We start from the raw sequence: 21,958 nt of genomic DNA, 5'->3' as shown, positions 1-21,958 counted from the left end.
TAAAATTAAAGTTTAGTTATTTTAAAAAGACAATCAACCTAATCATATAAGTTATTTTAAAAAGACAATATAAGTTTGGATGACTTAATTAGAACAGTAGGCAAACTTGATTACATTTCTATGACATTCCCCCTTTCATGTATTACAAAATGAGCTATAAAATTGCAATCTCCAATCATTCATCCATCACTTTTACTAGTTTTAAAGAAATCTGTATCCATGTATCTTTTAATTAGTTAATTAAGTCAGATTATATGTAGTGCTATATATCAAACCTTAATCTCAATGTTATTGTTTGTTTCTTATCTCGTATTTGTGTGTATCTTTGTTCGTCTTTTTTAGTTTTAATTGCATTTTATATCAACATTAGTTTAATTTAGATTACCTTTTTATTTAGGGTTCCCAGTTTTTTAAATTTTACTGGTTGCACTTCCCCTTTGAAGTTTGTAAATAAATACAATCAACCCTTGTATTTTCTAATTTTTGAAAATTTGTATTAGGAAATATCTCTATTTTTTCTAAGGGTTTATCTAGCTGCCATAGTTTGAATATTTAGGTATATACGTACAATTCTATGAAAGAAAAAAAAAAACTTGCACTGAGATTAAGAGAGAGCTTGAAGAAACAATTTTTTTCAACTTTGATTTTCATCATAGTTGTTCTTGGTATGTATATTCTAACTAAAAGTCTTCATCAACTTTTCAAAAATTTCATCAAAAGTTTTTGTTCTATACCAATTAAAATTTATGTAGTAAATCAATGCGTAATACGTTTATGATGTACGATTTTCTAATGAAAACAGTATACCAATTTTCGTTTATGTTTGCATTTATTAGTGTCCTCCTCCCGATCATATATAAAGGGTCTACATATTCACACACCTTAATGCCTATTTTCATACCCTTCAAGACGCCTCGTATAGACCTATACGAGGCGTATAGGGTTTCTTTTCCCGACCAGCTTCTGTACCTCGTACAACGTCACATCAGTCACATCAGACGGGGAGTCTAGGCCTGTACGAGGGTACTTAGACGCCTCGTATAGGTCTATACGAGGCGTCTTGCTGACTGATTTGACTATGATGAGACTATGTGTCTGACATGACTTAAAGGCATACGGGGAGTAAAGAGCTATACGAGGCGTCTATATCTCACATAAAATGCAACATACAGTGCATTCTTGGTCCACACCCGAGCATTCAACAAACACTCACATTCACACATTCTGTTTCTTCTTGTATTTATTCGAAAGACACTCTTGTTGTTTGTATTTGCGTTCTTATCATCCCGGAGTGTTGAAATGCCATCATATTTGGGACGGCAACTATACCTTCGGGCAGTATTCTAACGACAACTGGGGGCATGAAAGCGTTCCGTTAATAGTTATTAGCTTAAATGTTTTAATTACTTGTTGTTTTAGTTTATTATTTACTAATGATGATACGGTTGTCTATTTTGGAGGAGTCTGGCGTTCCCGATTCTAATGAGCAAGAGGAGGTTGTGTCTAGTATACAAGGAAAACAAAACAGCTCGTTTCTAGATTTGAACAAGCATCCTCCTGTTGATGAAACAACCCCTGTAGATGACTCATACCATGCTAGTGGATACGGAGGAAACGGTGGATACGGAGGAGACGGTGGATACGGAGGAGACCGTGGATACGGAGGAGACTGTGGATACGGAGGAGACGGTGGATACAGAGGAGTTTTGTTTGATATTATTTTCAAAAAAAAAATAGAAAATACAATTTTCCACTCTTTTTAAATTTCAGTGAAAAAAAAACAATTCATTGTACTAATAAATAATATTTACGAAGGGATTACAAAGAGACATATAGTAACTTACAATTTTTTAACGAGAATTTTTAAAGTTATTTACTTTATAAAGACAAGTTAAAGAATAAATAATATGATGAATAATTACTTACAGAATGTTCATAAAGTTATTTAATATTTAAATGAATAATTAGTTACAGAACGTTTATAAATGAACAATAGTTGAATATCTAAAATAAAATTTAAAGGGATTAAAGAAGAATATAAGAAAATACAAGGATGGAATTTAAAAAAAATTATAAATATGATATTTTTGAAAATGGAGGTATAAACAGTAAAAATGTAGGTACAAATAGCCACACCCTTTTATTTATTTTAAACAATCAAACTAAACATGTAATACTAACCTAATCCTCCCCAAATATATAATATCTTACCTACCATAGTCATTGATGATAATTAGGTTTTTTCAATTGACTTGACGACAACCATCACTACGCTAAGGAGTGGTGGTTGAAAACTTGGTTGAGGCAGGTGTAGCGAATATGAAGTGCACAAATCTGACTGTGTCAAGGTATGGTGGAGAGGGGGGAGGGGGTATGACAATAGTGGATGGTGTAAGGGTGGTAAGGGAAGGTAAAGAGAAGATGGTCATCATTAAAGCCTCCAGAACTACAAAATTTCAACATCAGTTGCTAAATCTAATAGAAACTAAAGCACGTGACCTAAACAAATCAAAAGAAGGTCACCAGACGTACCTTTGTTCTCGAAAAATATACATGCGGCCGCTAAATCGGAATCGGGTTGTCGGAACCAACCTTGACCACCATGTACTGCTAGGATCTCGTCTCAGTTGCAACCGATCTGCTCAAGAATCCTACCACCAAAACCATTTTTGATAAAATGAAGTAAATAATAGCAATCATATAAGTTACTAATTAAAAACAATAACTCCTACTTTTAATTTCTTTATTAACAACATCATTTATAATCCGCCAATCCAAAATTTACAACAATAGCAAGTAATAACAATACCAGAAGCTCTTAAAAAATCATGTTAATCAAAACACATGGTTGGTTGAATCGAAATGATTCAGATATTTTCTTTCCTGTATGAAAACAAAACACATTTATTTTCAAGCTCTCTAAAAAAAATTAACCAAAGAAGCTTTGCTTACCAGATGGTTGGTTGAATCGAAATGATTGCACCACCACCGCCGCCGCCACTTGAGTTACCACACCATTGCTTTAGAGATCTAGGGTTTCATATTAGATGTGAAAAAGGAAAAAAGTGATTAACAGCGATGATATCTATGGGTTAAACGACGATGAAGACCTTAGATTTAGGGTAACTCTTCGGATCATACCTAGTTGGATACATTGACTTTAATTACGGTCGGACATATCTCCAACAATCTTAATTAAATGAGTCAACATGTGTAGAGTTGGACCTCTAGCTGCATCACACTGCTCTTAACCCGGCATGACACTTTAAAGTCGCCAACTAGTTCTTTGAGTTCAAGTAAAACTTTACTTAACCAAATACCGTAACCCTGATATTTCTATCAATAAGTCCCTTTTGTATAAAACATTCATTGATTATAAGACATAGATCATTCATTCTTATATAGTGATCAACTATTCTCTATTCTCGTCTTTAATTCAAAGTGGTCTAACAACCTACTTTTAGTCCGAGCATGGCCACGCACTTTTTCCAGTTTGAGTTAACGAAGGCGCCAGAATGTCTAAACTTCTAATCCTATAGAAGTACAGAATTCCATCAACGTCACACAACTCCTACTTAACCTTGGATTTCTCCCAACGCTACCCGGAATACTATCCATGTTTCAGGACAGTGTCGGATAATATCAAAGATTGTCCTGGATCAATGTAGTTTAATATGTCTCTAAGGAAAAAAAAAGACAAATTGAACATATCAATATCAAAACATCTCATGACTTAGATCCATGGAGATCGTCTTGAAGCGAGTCACATCCAATATCATTCCCTAGTGATATCTGTGAATTTTGATTCTTAAACCTTTGAGTTATTCATCTCATGAATACAATCATCTCAATTCACAATAGTCTTACATTCAATTTCATTTCCATGTAATTTGATCGACTAGGACATTTTAGAATACGCTGATTTAAGGATTTAAAGTACAAATAATGAACACAGTTACAAAATAATTAAACTTGCATTTAACCAATAAACCAAATAACTATTCAATGTAACTGTTGTAGTTCAAAATTAGAACACCAATACTAACTACAGATCATGCCTACTGTCTAGCAATCTAAGCCCTATCTTTTCAGCATGCTCCTCATGTTTAGCTTGAGGTAAAGGCTTAGTAAAGGGGTCAGCCAGATTTAGATCCGTATGAACTTTGCTTATTACGATGTCTCCACGTTCTACTATCTCTCTAATATAGTGGAATTTTCTGAGTATATGCCTTGTGGTTTGATGTGACCTTGGCTCCTTTGCAAGAGCAATGGCACCAGTGTTATCACACAACATCTCAACCGATTTCTTTATGCTAGGCACAACGTCGAGATCATCAATGAACTTCTTCATCCAGGCAGCCTCCTTAGCAGCATTCGATGCAGAATTGTATTCTGATTCACAGGTGGATTGAGCAACCACACTTTGCTTCGAGATCTTCCAAGTGACAGCCCCGCCATTCAAAACAAAAACATATCTTGTCTGTGACCTTGAATCGTCACGATCAGTCTGGAAACTTGCATCAGTATAACACTTAACTGACAGCTCCTCATTTAGTCTTCCATATATTAAGAAAATATCCTTAGTCCTTCCTAAGTACTTAAGAATGTTCTTCACTGCAGCCCAGAGACTCTCTCTTGATTCTGTTGATATCTACTCGTCATGCTAATTAGAGCATACGAGACATCATGTCTAGTACATAACATGGCGTACATGATAGAACCAATAGCCGAAGCATATAGAACCCTTTCCATTTTTTTCCTCTCCTCTTCATTGTTTGCACACTTTTGCTGTTAAGAATGGTTCCATGAGCCATGGGCAAGAACCCCCTTTTTGAGTCTTGCATTGAGAAGAGTCGTATGACCTTATCAATATATGTACTTTGAAGCAAACCTAATAACCGCTTTGATCTATCTTTGTAAATCTTTATTCCTGGAATATACGAGGCTTCACCAAGATCTTCCATTCTGAAATATTTACCCAACCAAGCCTTAACATCTTTTAGCATAGGGATATTGTTTCCATTGATTAGTATGTCATCTACATATAGAATGAGAAAAGTGATATAGCTCCCACTAGATTTCTTGTAAACACACGGTTCATCTTCGTTTCTAATAAAACCAAACTCTTTGATTTTCTGATCAAAACGGAGATTCCAGTTGCGAGATGCTTGCTTTAATCCATAAATGGATTTATTTAGCTTGCACACCTTATTAGGATTCTTTGGATCGACAAAACCTTCAGGTTAAACCATATAGTCCATTAAGGAATGTGAATCAACGGCAAGTAGAATTCTAATAGACTTAAGCATGGCTATTGGCGAGAAAGTTTCCTCATAATCAATTCCTTGAGTCTGAGTGAACCCTTTCGCTACAAGCCTTGCTTTGTAGGTTTGCACATTTCCATCCATGTTGGTCTTTGTCGCACCCCTATATTTCCACGTATTACCGGTGGGCCCGGTGGGGAGTATCATGACGTAGTTGATATCATCATAGTCAAACAACACAATTAAATGCACAATGGAAGCAAAAGATGAATCAAAACATTACAACCGAATAAAAAGTAATATCAAAGTATTACAAACGGACTGTAAAGGATCCACAGGCGGATCAAAAGATAAAAAAAATCATTGTTCAACAGACTTTAACATCTTAAGCTTGCAAGACTCTTAGTGATGCTAGGAGTAGCCAGCCTATTCCGTATAGTACCTGCACTTAGCCTTTTTGAGAAAATACGTCAGTTTACACTGTTAAATACAATTAACTGACTCATTTTGAAAAGAGTTTAAGAAAATTGGTTTGAATGCACAAGGCACAAAATATCTTTTATAACTTGGGACAATTATTTAAAAATAATCTTGTAAACAGTTTTACTTATTTGTCGTCCGTCAGGGCCGGTTAGAAGAGCCGGACAAGATTAATTGACACGCCACAGGTATAATGTGACAACTAGTATTTCAAACCTCTCTTTGTGTGCTTTGATGTAACATGTTTGAACGATATATGATTATGTGAACCTGAGTGATTAATTGAATGTAATGTTATGTGATTATGTGAAACGAATGTATGTAGTATATAATTTGAACCGATCGCACAACACAACCCGATCGCACAAGCCCTGTTGGGCTGCACAACTTGTACTCGAATCAAAAGGGCAGCCCAAGTTTGGGTTCGGCCCATTCCTCTTGAACTCGAACCGAATGGACAACCCATTAGGGGTTTCAGCCACTCCCATATATAACCAACACAAAACCTTGTTGAGGGTTTTGTTTCCTAATTATTTGCAAATCAAGAGCACACACCAAACCCTAACACTTCTCTCTCTCTTGAAGCCGACAGCATCAACACTCCCATCTCTTGAAGTTATTCTTGTTCAGATCACCTTTGTCTATCCCCTAATTCGGTTAGTGTTTTATAGTTCTTGTTTTGATTGAATGGTATGGTGAATTATATGTTCTTGCATGAGAAATTAGGAATGTTATATGATTGATTGTGATATGAATAAATGAGGTTAGAATGCATAGAATCGGCTCACATGTGTACTTGATGATGTTCATATGATTCGGATTTCATGATCTAGATGTAGAACCGAATAGATATAATCGGCTGTGATGTGGTTAGGTGTTTGATTGATTCTGATGTGTGTAAAATGCAACATATAAATCACATCAATTAAGGCATAAAACTAACCCATTTTAAGTACTAATGTTGGAAAAAGAGTGTTTTTGTCTTCCTTTTGTATTTTCAGGATGAAATGAGCTCAAATTCACAAAAGAAGCAAAAAGACAACTAATTCTAGCATAAATACAAGGAAAGGAATAAAAGTAGACTGCCCGGACCCTCAACGGCACCCTCCAAGGCAAAGAAGAGAAAACAGAAGACTGAACACGCCCCGTGCTCAGCTAGCACGGGGCCATGCCCAAGAAGCAGCATAAAAGACAAACTGGTAGAAGCTTCCATTGCCCACCACGGGGCTGTGTCCAGTGAGCACGGGGGCGTGGTGAAAGTACAGCAGGCGCATTAATTGTAATTGCGAATTACAATTAATGAGGAGAGAGAGTGTCAGACGAGCACGGGGGCGTGTCCAGCGGACACGGGGCCGTGCCCAGCCTTCTGTTCAGCCTATAAATAGGGATGCTTGGCTTCATTCCATCTCATCCCTTGGCACACCACCTCTCTCACACTTCATCCACCACCCACCACCACCATAACACCATCATCCACCACCATCATCCATTGTCCATCGTAGAGTGTGTGAGTCGTCTCGGGATCCAAGATTGATCGTAAGAGTTCTTGACAATCAAGGCCATGTTTGCCTAAGTCTCTTACATCACTTGGTGAAAACAAGTGTTTAGTATAATACTTTTTATTTTTAATCTTTTGCACTTTTTATTTGGTTTTGTATTAATGACTTTAATAACTAGATGCTTATGTTGAAGGTGATCTTTCCTTATTGTTTGTCCGTGGTGTCTTGGCATTATTTTACTGTCTATATAAAATAAAAGATTTTCACCATTCACATCTCCACGGTCTATATGGAGGTATGTTGGCTACCTGGTCGGGGGTTAAGGAACGGTTTATAAGGGTCTTGCCCTTGTTCAGCGTTTAGAGGTCCTGCTTGGGACCTGGGTCAAATTTAGTAGGATCTCCTTCAATGCCCATAGGTATTGGATGGCGGGGATCTAAACTCTTTGACCCCCTCATAAGTTAACTACTATTAATACTATAACCCGGCTATTTAGGACTGTATCCCTGCTGACTCAGACTACTTAGCCGAGGGTAACGTCACCGCCAAAAGCGGGGCCTACCATAATTTGCATTAATAACTTAATTCATTATCTTTCAATAATCCGACCCTTTAGGATTGTATCCTTGCTGACTCAAACTACTGGGTTGAGGGTAACGTCGCCTTCAAAAGAGGGGCCTACTACAATAACTAAGATAATCTCTTAAACAAGTGCAAAAGTGCGAAAATAATCAAAGGTTGTACTAATACACGAGTCGGATCCAAGTGATTCATCTTGTCTATCTGTTTTTATTTTATTTTATTTTTCAGCATTTAGTTAGTTTTTATGTTCTTAGTTTAAAAAACATTTTTCTCACTTTTTTATTTTATTAGACGTTGAGGATAAACCGGTATTAAAAGCTCTTGTGTCCTTGGACGACCTCGGTATCTTACCAACACTATACTACGTCCACGATGGGTGCACTTGTCCATATGTGTGTTTAGTGTTAGTGAATATCGTGTTTTATAAATTTAAAACTTGGTTAAAGGTGTAAAAAGGGCTTAATTATACATATAAATTATATATACACCAACACACATCAAGTTTTTGGCGCCGCTGCCGGGGACACAAGGATTTTAAGAAAGTTAGGAATCAATGGCCTAATCATATTTTTATTTTTCTTTTTAATTTTTAAGATTTTTCTTAGTTTTTCAGCTTCTGCAGAGCTCAGCACGGGCCGTGCCTGGTCGTACACGGGCCGTGCCCAGCGTCGTTACTGGCAATTTTTAGTTTTCCAAGTTACAGAAGGCTGACCACGGGGCCGTGTCGGTGCAACACGGGGCCGTTTCCAACTTCCAGTAACTGGGGTCTGGAAAATATTAACTGAAACTCCGACCACGGGCCGTGTTCGCTAAACACGGGGCCGTGGTGAACCTTCTGACCAGCATTCTTTTCTGTTTTTATTGCAGGACTTGGAACCCGACGTCAACCTTACGTAGTGTATGAGCTCCAGTTCCAATAAGGACATAAAAGAACCACTAGAAGAACCCGAACGCTTTCTCAGAAAAAGGTTAAAAGCTAAAAACCAAGAGAAGGTTTCGGGTGAACCACCTCCAATGGCGGACCAACGTACCCTTATGGATTATCTACGACCTACCGTAGGTAACCTAGGCGCCGCTATCAATGCTCCGAATGTCGAAGCTAATAACTTCGAACTTCGGCCGCATTTGATACAAATGCTCCAAAACTCCGCAACCTTCCACGGGCTTGCGGACGAGGATCCCCATCTACATATCACCAATTTCTTAGAAATATGTGATACCATTCGGATCAACGGAGCATCAAATGACGCCATCCGCCTCCGTATGTTTCCTTTCTCACTGAAAGACCGAGCGAAAGCTTGGCTCAACGCCCTCCCAGCTGGATTGGTAAACACCTGGGATGAACTGGCCCAAAAATTTCTATATAAGTATTTCCCTCCCGCTAAAACTGCTAAATTAATGACTAAAATTAATACATATTCACAAGAGGACGGGGAATCCTTATATGAAACTTGGGAAAGGTTCAAGGAGTTATTACGCAAGTGTCCGCATCACGGCCTTGCGATATGGCAACAAGTATCCACTTTCTATAGTGGATTGTTGCCACACACAAGGCAGACACTTGATTCTAGCTCCGGGGGACTTTTAGGTAATCGACGCCCATACGAAATATATAATCAAATTGAGGAAATTGCTCAAACAAATTTTCAATGGCACACCCCCCGGGGGAATAAATCTATTGCCCCGGGCGCCCATAAGGTGGATGAAAGCACTTCTTTACAAGCCCAAATCGAGGCCCTTTCTTCAAAGATAAAAAAATTGGAAATGACAAAAAACAGTCTCGGTTATGGCTTGTGAAGGGTGTGGTGGGTCACATGAAAATTGGAGTTATATGAAAGAAACGGACGATCAACAAGAAATGGTAAACTACATTGATAATAGACCTAGGCCGTCGGGTCCCCCAACGGGAACTTACAACCAAGGATGGCGAAACCACCCAAACTTTGGTTGGAGGGAACCCGACAATAGTAGTAACCAACAAACCCGACGAACAAACTTTCAACAACCAAGAAATGAGTCACAAAATTTCACTCAACAACAAAGTGGACGAGAATGGCTCGAAGATACTATATCTCGCCTCATCTCCGACACGGAAAAGAAAAACTCGGAAAGATTTCTACAATTAGAATCAAATTTTAGAAATCAACAAGCTAGCATTCAAAATATAGAAAAACAATTAAATCAAATAGCTCAAAATTTTGCCGAGAGACCGCAAGGCGCATTACCTAGTAATACCGAAACAAACCCAAAAGCGCAGGTTCACCTCATCACGCTACGAAACCACACCGTAGGGCCTGCAGAAGCGCCACCGCCAACAGAAGAAACAATACCCACACCTCTGCAAGAGAAGAACTCCCCTCCGTCACCAGAGCCTACCAAGGCTCCTCGAGTTCCATACCCCGGTAGGTTAATTCGTCAAAAGACCAATGAGCAATTCGCAAAGTTCGAAAGTCTGTTAAAACAATTGCATGTCAATATTCCTTTTATTGAGGTCCTAACACAAATGCCCAAATACTCTAAATTCATGAGGGACTTCCTTACGCATAAAAAGAAAAAGAAAATTGAAGAAGCTTCATGATTCCCTGTTCAATAGGGGAATCCCCCGTTCGTAATGCTCTAGCCGACCTTAGGGCTAGCATTAACCTCATGCCCTCATCTATGTTCAAAAGACTCGGCTTGGGAACCACGAGTCCCACAAAAATGAGCATACAACTCGCTGATCGCTCCGTCAAATTTCCACAGGGTGTCATCGAAAACGTTTTGGTGAAGGTAAGCAGATTCGTCTATCCAGCCGACTTTGTCATACTAGATATGGAAGAAGACACCGAGGTTCCCCTCATACTAGGGAGACCCTTTCTTGCCACCGCCCAAGCGGTGGTAGATATGAATGACGGAACACTCACTTTGAGATATGGGGATGATGAAGTAAAATTCGGAGTCGGGAAAAGAATAGAGGACGACGACCCAGTCAACTACATGAAGGTTATTGATTCGAGCTTGGATGCCGCTCTCCGACGGTGTAACATGGGACACCAAGCATCCCACTCAGAAAACATATAACCTCGCATTGGGTCTAGCCAAGGATCCTTATAAACGTGGCGCACCACGGAGGCATTCCGCGGAACTATCCTTAGTTTAGTTTAATCTCTTAGTTTTAATTTGCAGGAATAAAACACACTCATGGTGGTAATGGATGAAAAAGGGAACGAGAAAAATGGCCCCATGCACAAAGAACAGAGCAACCCGATACAAATCTCCATCACAGAAGGCTCAACACGGGCCGTGCCCAACCAACACGGCCCCGTGCTGAACCACCTGCAGAAAAACACCCAGTTCAGGTAACTGGACACGGGCCGTGTTCAACGGACAAGCCCCCGTGTCCAGGCTTCTGTCTCATTTCTTTAATTTCTGTTACTGGCACCTGACCACGGGGCCGTGCCCGGTCACCACGGGGCCGTGTACAGGCTGCCAGTAACATAAATCTTTGCTTTTTAACACCACACCACACATCCAATCAACCTAAAAATTTATTTTTGGGACACATTGAGGACAATGTGTAATTTAAGTGTGGGGGGAAGCTAACACTTTGAAATTTTGCAAGTCCTAACAACAAGCCTTACACAAAACTCTATTGGAACCGCTAAACACCCAAATTTTTTTCAAAAATTCTTTCATTTTTACTTGTCTAAAGTTTAAGTTAGGAATCACAAGATCAATAAGGTTATATTTTTATAAAATTTACAACCGAAAGCGTCATGATACAAGAACCAACATAAGAAAATTACGAAACGGCATAACAAGTCTAGTTAAAATTTAATTATATATACTTGATCACATTAAAAACCCATTCCCACAAAAGTGAGTTTTGAGCCTTTATTGAGCATACAAATTTACATCTTTAGACTAAATGCTCATTTTTCGTTTCTTGTGTGAATAGCCGCTTGGTTCTTACAACTCTAGAACTTGCCACGACGATTCATTCCCGGTCCTTACCAACTTAAACCCAAGTAAGTAAATGATGGAGGCATTAGGACTAACCATTTTTCTTTCTACACCATTATTTTTCAATTTTTTTACCTACCCAAAATCCCCCTAGTTAACCCCTTTGAGCCTAAACATTTCATTTCATTACCCTAAAAAAACCTTTTTACCCACCAAAAACCTTTTTATTTTTCACCCCTTATTTTAGTAACAAAGCTCGGTTTTTCGCAAGCTCGTTCTTTTATGTGACTAATATATATATATAGTATAATGTACATTACAGCTTAACCTACAAAACGTACGCGACCAAATTACGCAAGTGCATTTGAAAATCACGCAAGTTGTAAATGTAAACCTAATCACGCATGGGACCAAATTTGTGCATTATTACGCATACATGTATGGTAATCACGCACGGCTTTTTTGTTCAATGTATAATCACGCATGTTATAAAGTTAATTACGCCTGTTGTGATGCCGTCGCGTACGTTTTGTAGGTTAAGCAGTTTTGTACGTTAACCTTTCCCTATATATATATATATATATATATATATATATATATATATATATATATATATATATATATATATATATATATATATATATGATGATGATGAAGTTAAAAACAAACAAAGCTATACAAACAAAAGCTTGTTTGGAGGAATACTTCAAAATAAAGAGTCACTAAAAAAATATATATTCGAAACCGACGCTTTTTACGCTTTTCGCCCTTTTTACTAACCACTAACCCAACCACCCACCTTTAGCCCAAGCCTAACCCTTCACCCAAAAAGTCCTCTTGATATTTACAAAGGTAAAAAGTTAAAAAGGAGGAGGATTGATTGCTTGGCAAGCCTATGGAAGGTGTGAGTTCCATGCCGCTCTCGAGTGATTCACTAAAAATACACCTACGGCCGAATGTTGAGTGATTTATCCCGTGAGGTATGTGAACTTGTATATAGATAGAATTTTAAAAAAAGGCATGTTATGCCCAAATAAGTAATTTATCCTATGAAACGTTCTAAATAAATCATAACGAATAGAATTGTAAATAATTAAAAATAAAACCTAAAAAGATCTTGGATTCCCGACACTCTATGACAAGCCAAAAACCTTCTCTTCTACCTATTCCATTTGGGAGTGTAAGCCACATTTTAAAGAGTTTTGCTTGAGGACAAGCAAAAATTCAAGTGTGGGGGTATTTGATGTGTGTAAAATGCAACATATAAATCACATCAATTAAGGCATAAAACTAACCCTTTTTAAGTACTAATGTTGGAAAAAGAGTGTTTTTGTCTTCCTTTTGTATTTTCAGGATGAAATGAGCTGAAATTCACAAAAGAAGCAAAAAGTCAACTAATTCTAGCATAAATACAAGGAACGGAATAAAAGTAGACTGCCCGGAGCCTCAACGGCACCCTCCAAAGCAAAGAAGAGAAAACAGAAGACTGAACACGCCCCGTGCTCAGCCAGCACGGGGCCGTGCCCAAGAAGCAGTATAAAAGACAAACTGGTAGAAGCTTCCATTGCCCACCACGGGGCCGTGTCCAGTGAGCACGGGGGCGTGGTGAAAGTACAGCAGGCGCATTAATTGTAATTGCGAATTACAATTAATGAGGAGAGAGAGTGTCAGACGGGCACGGGGGCGTGTCCAGTGGACACGGGGCCGTGCCCAGCCTTCTGTTCAGCCTATAAATAGGGGTTCTTGGCTTCATTCCATCTCATCCCTTGGCACACCACCTCTCTCACACTTCATCCACCACCCACCACCACCATAACACCATCATCCACCACCATCATCCATTGTCCATCGTAGAGTATGTGAGTCGTCTCGGGATCCAAGATTGATCATAAGAGTTCTTGACAATCAAGGCCATGTTTGCCTAAGTCTCTTACATCACTTGGTGAAAACAAGTGTTTAGTATAATACTTTTTGTTTTTAATCTTTTGCACTTTTTATTTGGTTTTGTATTAATGACTTTAATAACTAGATGCTTATGTTGAAGATGATCTTTCCTTATCGTTTGTCTGTGGTGTCTTGGCATTATTTTACTGTCTATATAAAATAAAAGATTTTCACCATTCATATCTCCACGGTCTATATGGAGGTCTGTTGGCTACCTGGTCGGGGGTTAAGGGAATGGTTTGGTAAGGGTCTTGCCCATGTTCAGCGTTTAGAGGTCCTGCTTGGGACCTGGGTCAAATTTAGTAGGATCTCCTTCAATGCCCATAAGTATTGGATGGCGGGGATCTAAACTCTTTGACCCCATCATAAGTTAACTACTATTAATACTATAATCCGGCTATTTAGGACTGTATCCCTGCTGACTCAGACTACTTAGCCGAGGGTAACGTCACCGCCAAAAGCGGGGCCTACCATAATTTGCATTAATAACTTAATTCATTATCTTTCAATAATCCGACCCTTTAGGATTGTATCCTTGCTGACTCAAACTACTGGGTTGAGGGTAACGTCGCCTTCAAAAGAGGGGCCTACTACAATAACTAAGATAATCTCTTAAACAAGTGCAAAAGTGCGAAAATAATCAAAGGTTGTACTAATACACGAGTCGGATCCAAGTGATTCATCTTGTCTATCTGTTTTTATTTTATTTTTCAGCATTTAGTTAGTTTTTATGTTCTTAGTTTAAAAAACATTTTTCTCACTTTTTTATTTTATTAGACGTTGAGGATAAACCGGTATTAAAAGCTCTTGTGTCCTTGGACGACCTCGGTATCTTACCAACACTATACTACGTCCACGATGGGTGCACTTGCCCATATGTGTGTTTAGTGTTAGTGAATATCGTGTTTTATAAATTTAAAACTTGGTTAAAGGTGTAAAAAGGGCTTAATTATACATATAAATTATATATACACCAACACACATCAGATTCGTATGTATTAGCGTGAAGTATTTGAAAGCTCTAATGTTATAAATTGTTAATATGATATTAGGGTTCATAAGAAACACTAGATGAAACCCTGATTTAATCGGCTTTTGATCAAATAGAAACTGTTAGAATTGATTCGGTGTAATCGGGTAAACATGGAAACTGTTAAATTGGTCAAACAAATTGATTAGAATTGGTAACTGATTGCATGATTTTAGGAGGTTAATTACCCAATCGCACAAGATCAGGCCATACAAGACCTGATCTGGCACAAGGCAGTCACACAAGGTAGGGTGCAACTGCCGATACACTACGTACAACTTAGGAGTGCATGATCACACAAGACCTGTGGATCGCACAAGACAGTGCCGATCGCACAAGTCTTGGGCTACACACTGTTTAGGCTTAATATATGTTGTTGGGCCGAATGGCCCAACCCAGTTGCACAACTTAACTGAATCGCACAAGTTATCCGGATCGCACAAGTCTATTGAATCGCACAAGTTACTTTTCTATTAACTATTGGGCCGTGTACATGTTGGGATTGCTTATGTTATTGGGCCAGGTTGGTTTCCAATCGCACAACCCGTCGTGAGTCGCACAAGATGTGCTAGACGAACAACAGGATTGGGCCAAGTATTATTGGGCTTTCGCTTGGATCGCACAAGCTTGATTATGCTATGTACTTACCTGTTAACGTGTCTGCCATAATCAATACGTGTTCGAGACTTGTTAGCTTATGTGTAAACATACGTGCATTCCTTGAACCCAGACCTTACTTGTATGGTAACCATGTTAGGACATGGTTGACCTCATATAGCTCAAGTAACCTTTTCGTGTATCTGCCGAGCAAACCAAGGTGAGTTCACACTCTTTCCAAGGCATGGGATTCCCAGGGGTTGGAAATGGGATTGAATAACTACTCGAATTATCATTACTATTAAACTACTTACTACTGTCCTCGGATTGAAGGGCATGTACGTAAAACCTACGTACACGACTATAAGACCATCAACTCTATCAATTGAAATCCCTTAATTATCGACTTAATCACCGAGGCCTATGGCGAGCGGGTCATTAGTAGATAGCGTTATTAGGTTTAACAAACTTCACACGGTGTCGTCTGAACGGGCGTGTACTAATGGACTATGGGCAAAGGGTCAATGCTGATAGACATTGACTTAGGGCACCTCTTACATTTTCGTAGTAGTCGATACGCGTGGTCTAGTAATACATGGGAAGCCCCCACTAATCTTCGCAACATGTCTGGGAGACCGCGATACTAATTAACACAAAACATGGGTTACAAACAAACATACGATTTACGAAACGAATGCTATAACTAAAAAACCCACTGTGAACTCGCTCAACTTTGTTGTTGATTCGTTGCTACATGCCTTGCAGGTCGTTAAGTACTCATGGAGTTTGCACAGGGAGGCGTGATCGTTGTGGGACATGGCAATGTGTGCCATGCTAAGTACATTACTTATTTCGTACTTAATACTTACATTGGGTTTTACAATTATGCTTCCGCTAAACACTTAACTATGTTTTGGTTTTGAACACCTTTCATATTGTTTGGTTGAATTATACTTAATACTTACATTGTTCAATATGATTGGTGGCTTGATCCTGGTCAGTCACGCCTCCAAGCGGTGATACTTCGCGTGTGGATTTTGGGGGTGTGACAGATTGGTATCAGAGCCATTGGTTATAGTGAACTTGGTTTTAATAAGGGGAAAAAGTTTTTGTTAAAACCAGACTATAACTTGTACAGTGCTCAACGATCCACAACGACGCTTCGCTCCACGTGCAAGGCTCAACACTAGGTGGTATGATTTAAGTTTATATTACCTACTTGCTAGATTACTTTGTGTAGTGTGTTGTTTATGTTATGTTTATTTAGAGAAGTAGCTTGTTGCCTGTGAACCCTACTGCGTCCCATATGACTGTTTATGCATTCTATCTATTTGTACGCTTATCTTGACAAGTGGTGGTCAAACCTCTTTCTAATTTCTCGTCAGCCTACTACGACTGTTTATGCATTCTATCTATTTGTACGCTTATCTTGACATGACGTCGCCATTTGACCCTCCGTACATTCAGTTTGTATGCCAACAACCACGTAGACCAGGACCGACTCGAATGGACTTGGGATCAGGAGAACTACACCCACGCATCCCTGTTGACGAACCTCATCATCTCCACTGGTTGTCTATACCAGAACCGAAGCAGCCACAATTACATGCGTTCGTCGTTTTTGCATCTAGCAACCCTACCAATCAAATTCTGTTTGGACAAGTGATATACCTTCGTGACTGTGATGCAACGAACTTTCCTTTTGTGCCATGCCGCCCTATACCACTACTGGAAATTGCTTCTAGACAGTAGGTTAACTGGTTGAAATCTCCGGTTGTCGATGGACCCATGATTTGCACTCGATTCCTCGTATGAACCTCAGTAACTCCCTATTGTTTCGATTGGCAACCAATTTAATGAGACGCCAACAACCATACCACGATTTTCACCAAACACGAGACTACCTCATTACCATGTTGGATGATCTATTCTCATTCTGCTTGACTAGCTCTCCCGTACACCCAACTTAGCGAATGGATGCCATTATTGGTGAAATAGTCTTCAAGACATTTGGGGACATAGTTATGGATCAGTCAACCTACCAGTGAGCACGATAAATTATACGTTTGCATGACCCACCTTACACTACAAGAGACGTACTCTAATTTTATGATAGTTTTCTTGCATATACGAAATCTTTGCACTAGCTCTTGCACCGACTCATGATTATCGATGGCTAGTATGTCCACTTTCCACCATTGGCTTAGAGCAAACCATCACACCCGTGCCACAGCAACGTTACTCTCCTCCATGACGAGCCACTGAAGCAATCACTCTCTAGCCTAGAGAAACTGGAAGGCCTGACTCCCGAATTATTGGCGACCACTCTTCGAAACCTTGAGAATGGTGATGTAATGTTGATACGATCATACTCTCTTGAGCGTGTTTTCACGTCCTTTCTTTGGAATTTCATGGATACGCTGACATACATTGGATTTAATTGCACGACCTAAGGAAACCCCCTTGGCTTGGCTGCTTACTCGATGAAACACAAACACACCTAAGATCACGAATCCAGGTGAATTGTTCCTCCTTCGCGTGTGGGCGAGTCCAATAACTACTAGTGGAAGTCTCAATGAACCTTAACGCCACACGCTTGTACGACAACCATGCTGCTATTCTTGTTATGATTGATTCAACCCGTGACGACTATATGTGATCAACGACACGCTCTACCTTAACTACACCCAACATGCATACAACCAGCGGTACCTTCGATATCGGGTGAACCCGTTCTGTGGATTTCTAAACGCTTACTCATTGATTGAGGCTACTCTTTCTTATGTTACCACGTCCATGCACGATATGCTTTTTGGATTCAGTGAAGACAACAACAATCCCCGAGAACACTCGCTTGGACAAGTTACACTCTACGAATATCACTTGATGAGCATTGGATTATATGATGCCACAAGTACTGATCTTTGAACTCGATACGACCGATATGGATTCTCAGACTCGACGTTCGAAGCTAGTCTAACCGGATGAATGTGTCACTTGATCTCATCGACGACACCCTGATCTACTCTAAGAGTCAGGAGGAACACGAACAACATCTACGACTTATTATGGAACTACTTCGAGCAGAGAAATTATACGCCAAGTTTTTAAAATGCGACTTCTGGCTTCGTGAAGTCCACTTCCGCCAATTCTTGGGTTTGGCAGGTTATTACAGGAGGTTCATCAAGGATTTTTTCCAAGATTGCACAACCACTCACCTCACCAACGCAGAAGGGCGTTACTTATCGATGGGGTAATGCACAGGAATCAACATTTTAGTACTTAAAGGATAGACTTTGTAGCGCACCTATCCTCTCATTGCCTGAAGGCACAGATGATTTTGTGGTTTATTGCGATGCATCCATTCAGGGTCTTGGATGTATGTTGATGCAACGTGACAAGGTCATTGCTTATGCGTCACGTCAACTTAAAGTTCACGAAAGGAACTATACTATACATGACTTAGAGCTGGGAGCTGTTGTTTTCGCGCTCAAGATATGGAGACATTACCTGTACGGTACCAAGTGCACCATCTACACCGATCACAGGAGTCTCGACCATATCTTCAAGCAGAAGGAATTGAACATGCGTCAACGTCGATGGGTCGAGGTATTGAATGATTACGAATGTGCCATCAAGTACCATCCGGGCAAAGCCAATGTTGTGGCCGACGCCCTCAGTCGAAAGGATACTGCACCTAGACGCGTGCGAGCACTACAACTTACCATTCAATCTAGTCTTCTTGCACAGATACGAGATGATCAGGTAGAAGCGTTGAAGCCAGAAAACGTCAGGGCTGAAGCCTTACGCGGCTCAAGGCAACGATTAGAACAAAAGGAAGACGACGCTTTTTACGTAACAGGACGCATCTGGGTCCCACTCTATGGCAATTTACGAGAACTTGTGATGTATGAAGCGCATAAGTCTCGCTACTCAGTACATCCTGGTTCAGATAAGATGTACCACGATCTCAGAACTACGTATTGGTGGCCTAGCGTGAAGGCCCACATAGCAACGTATGTCAACAAATGTTTAACTTGTGCAAGAGTTAAGACGGAACTGTTAACGTGTTTATGCTATGCTATGTACTTAACTGTTAATGTGTTCGCCATGATCAATACGTGTTCGAGACTTGTTAGGTTATGTGTAAACATACGTGCATTACTTGAACCTAGACCTTACTTGTATGGTAACCATGTTAGGACGTGGTTGACCTCATATAGCTCAAGTAACCTTTTCGTGTATCTGCCGAGCAAACCAAGGTGAGTTCACACTCTTTCCAAGGCATGGGATTCCTAGGGGTTGGGAATGGGATTGAATAACTACTCGAACTATCATTACTATTAAACTACTTACTACTGTCCTCGGATTGAAGGGCACGTACGTAAAACCTACGTACACGACTATAAGACCATCAACTCTATCAGTTGAAGTCCCTCAATATCGACTTAATCGCCGAGGCCTATGGCGAGCGGGTCATTATTAGATAGCGCTATTAGGTTTAACAAACCTCACACCGTGTCGTCCGAACAGGCGTGTACTAATGGACTATGGGCAAAGGGTCAATGCTGATAGACATTGACTTAGGGCACCTCTTACATTTTCGTAGCAGTCGATACGCGTGGTCTAGTAATACATGGGAAGCCCCCACTAATCTTCGCAACATGTCTGGGAGACCGCGATACTAATTAACACGAAACATGGGTTACAAACAAACATACGATTTACGAAACGAATGCTATAACTAAACAACCCACTGTGAACTCGCTCAACTTTGTTGTTGATTCATTGCTACATGCCTTGCAGGTCGTTAGGTACTCATGGAGTTTGCACAGGGAGGCGCGGTCGTTGTGGGACATGGCAATTTGTGCCATGCTAAGTACATTACTTATTTCGTACTTAATACTTACATTGGGTTTTACAATTATGCTTTCGCTAAACACTTAACTATGTTTTGGTTTTGAACACCTTTCATATTGTTTGGTTGAATTATACTTAATACTTACATTGTTCAATATGATTGGTGGCTTGATCCTGGTCAGTCACGCCTCCAAGCGGTGATACTCCGCGTGTGGATTTTGGGGGTGTGAAATATAATGCCCACAAGGTTAATTCCTTAAAGTGGGTTACTAGTTTTCACATATGCAAGTGTCAGGTGTATGCCTACACCCCGTGCTTAGGTCGTGGCCATTTCAATGAATGATACCAAGGATATCCGGGACATGGTCATTAACCCCCCAAGGGCCATATACCAAATAAAATAGATTAAAACGGGTTATATAAATATATTAATCACAATCCGATTTAAACAACTACATACCCGTCCAAGCGGTATTATTATAATACCGTATCCCAAGTCCGTATAGGGAAAATAAGTTAAAAGCATTTACCTGAGAAAGTATATATCACAAACAGCGAGTGCAAGTAGCTTTTACCGGGCTCCTAATCTGGAACGAAGGTTTTAATAACCTATTAGATTCCTAACGGGTCTTAAATAAGCCTAAACTTAGAGCGGTTAGATTTAAGAATATATACGGTTCAAAACACACGATTAAGCGAAGACCGGATTAGAATGTGGTTTAGACCCGACAAGTTTGTATACTTGTATAATATGGGTAACTAAACACATTCTGGATTTTGAGATAAAAATGATAAGGTTTGACTCGTTTCGGCTAGTTTATGCAAACTAGTTACATAAACCGCACCGAACGCAAAAAGTGCGTAACGGGTAACCAAATGAGTCATGAACAGGTTTCCTAAGTTAATATGCCTTAATTATGTTGTGATACAGTAGGAGACCTTCCATTATGCCCAAAATGAATTTAAACTCAAATTATGCCCCGTAGGGGTATTTTCGTCATTTTAAAGCTTATAAAAGAGTTTAAATATAAGACTGAGCTTCAGGTCTGATCTGTAAAAATACTTACTTTAATATTGCATATATGTGAAATTTATTAATTATAACCAAACTATGCACCGAAGGGGCATTTTAGTACTTTCACATAAGCTTTAAAGGTCAAATCTGGAATTCTGAGTTTAAAACTTTTGCTTACTGTTTAATTATAAAAATTTACTTAAAACATCAGTAGGTATTAAGTTTTATATGTTAAAAATAGTTTTAACTCATACTATGTGCTTAAAACGCGTAAAAGTCGGTTTTAAGCGGTTTTCGGGTTAAAACATGAAATCTGAGTTTATGGTCAGTTTATAAAGTTCAAAATATTTATTTAACATATAAAATCAGTAGCAAAAAGTTTGGTATCAAAATATTATGTAAAACTTATTTTATAGGCCAAAAGGGCAAAACCGACAATTATCGAATCAAAGCTATAACCCTATGTTATGCTCAGCCTAAAAATAAATAAAAATCTTCAAAAATCCCAAAATATTATTTTATATCAGTAGGTAAAAAGTTTGATATCGAAAATTGGGTTTAGATAGGCTTTATGCTAATTACGCCTTTTAACTAATAAAAAGCTTTCAATTACGCTATTGAGTATAACTCCTAATCTAGACCTCAAACTGATGTGAAAATTTAGGGACATATTTATAATTTAGTAACAAAGGTTATTGTCTTTTCATATTTTCAAAATTATCGTTTTAAGGTCAAAAGGGCATAA

At 39.2% G+C, this 21,958-nt stretch overlaps 1 long non-coding RNA gene and 1 other non-coding gene across 2 annotated transcripts; both read right to left on the bottom strand.

Moving 5' to 3' along the window:
• Positions 1-2,425: 2,425 nt before the first annotated feature.
• LOC118488000 lies at positions 2,426-2,999 on the bottom strand. Its single transcript, XR_004883170.1, has 3 exons — positions 2,953-2,999; positions 2,533-2,651; positions 2,426-2,446 (listed from the first exon to the last, which is right to left on the bottom strand). It is a non-coding gene; the product is annotated as an uncharacterized LOC118488000 (long non-coding RNA).
• Positions 3,000-9,217: 6,218 nt separating this feature from the next.
• On the bottom strand, positions 9,218-9,324 carry LOC118488559. Its single transcript, XR_004885103.1, has one exon. It is a non-coding gene; the product is annotated as a small nucleolar RNA R71 (small nucleolar RNA).
• Between the last annotated feature and the right edge of the window lie 12,634 nt (positions 9,325-21,958).

The sequence above is a fragment of the Helianthus annuus genome, chromosome 16 (assembly GCF_002127325.2).
Source record: "Helianthus annuus cultivar XRQ/B chromosome 16, HanXRQr2.0-SUNRISE, whole genome shotgun sequence".
Taxonomy (NCBI): domain Eukaryota; kingdom Viridiplantae; phylum Streptophyta; class Magnoliopsida; order Asterales; family Asteraceae; genus Helianthus; species Helianthus annuus.
This window is presented reverse-complemented; position numbering and strand designations above follow the sequence as displayed.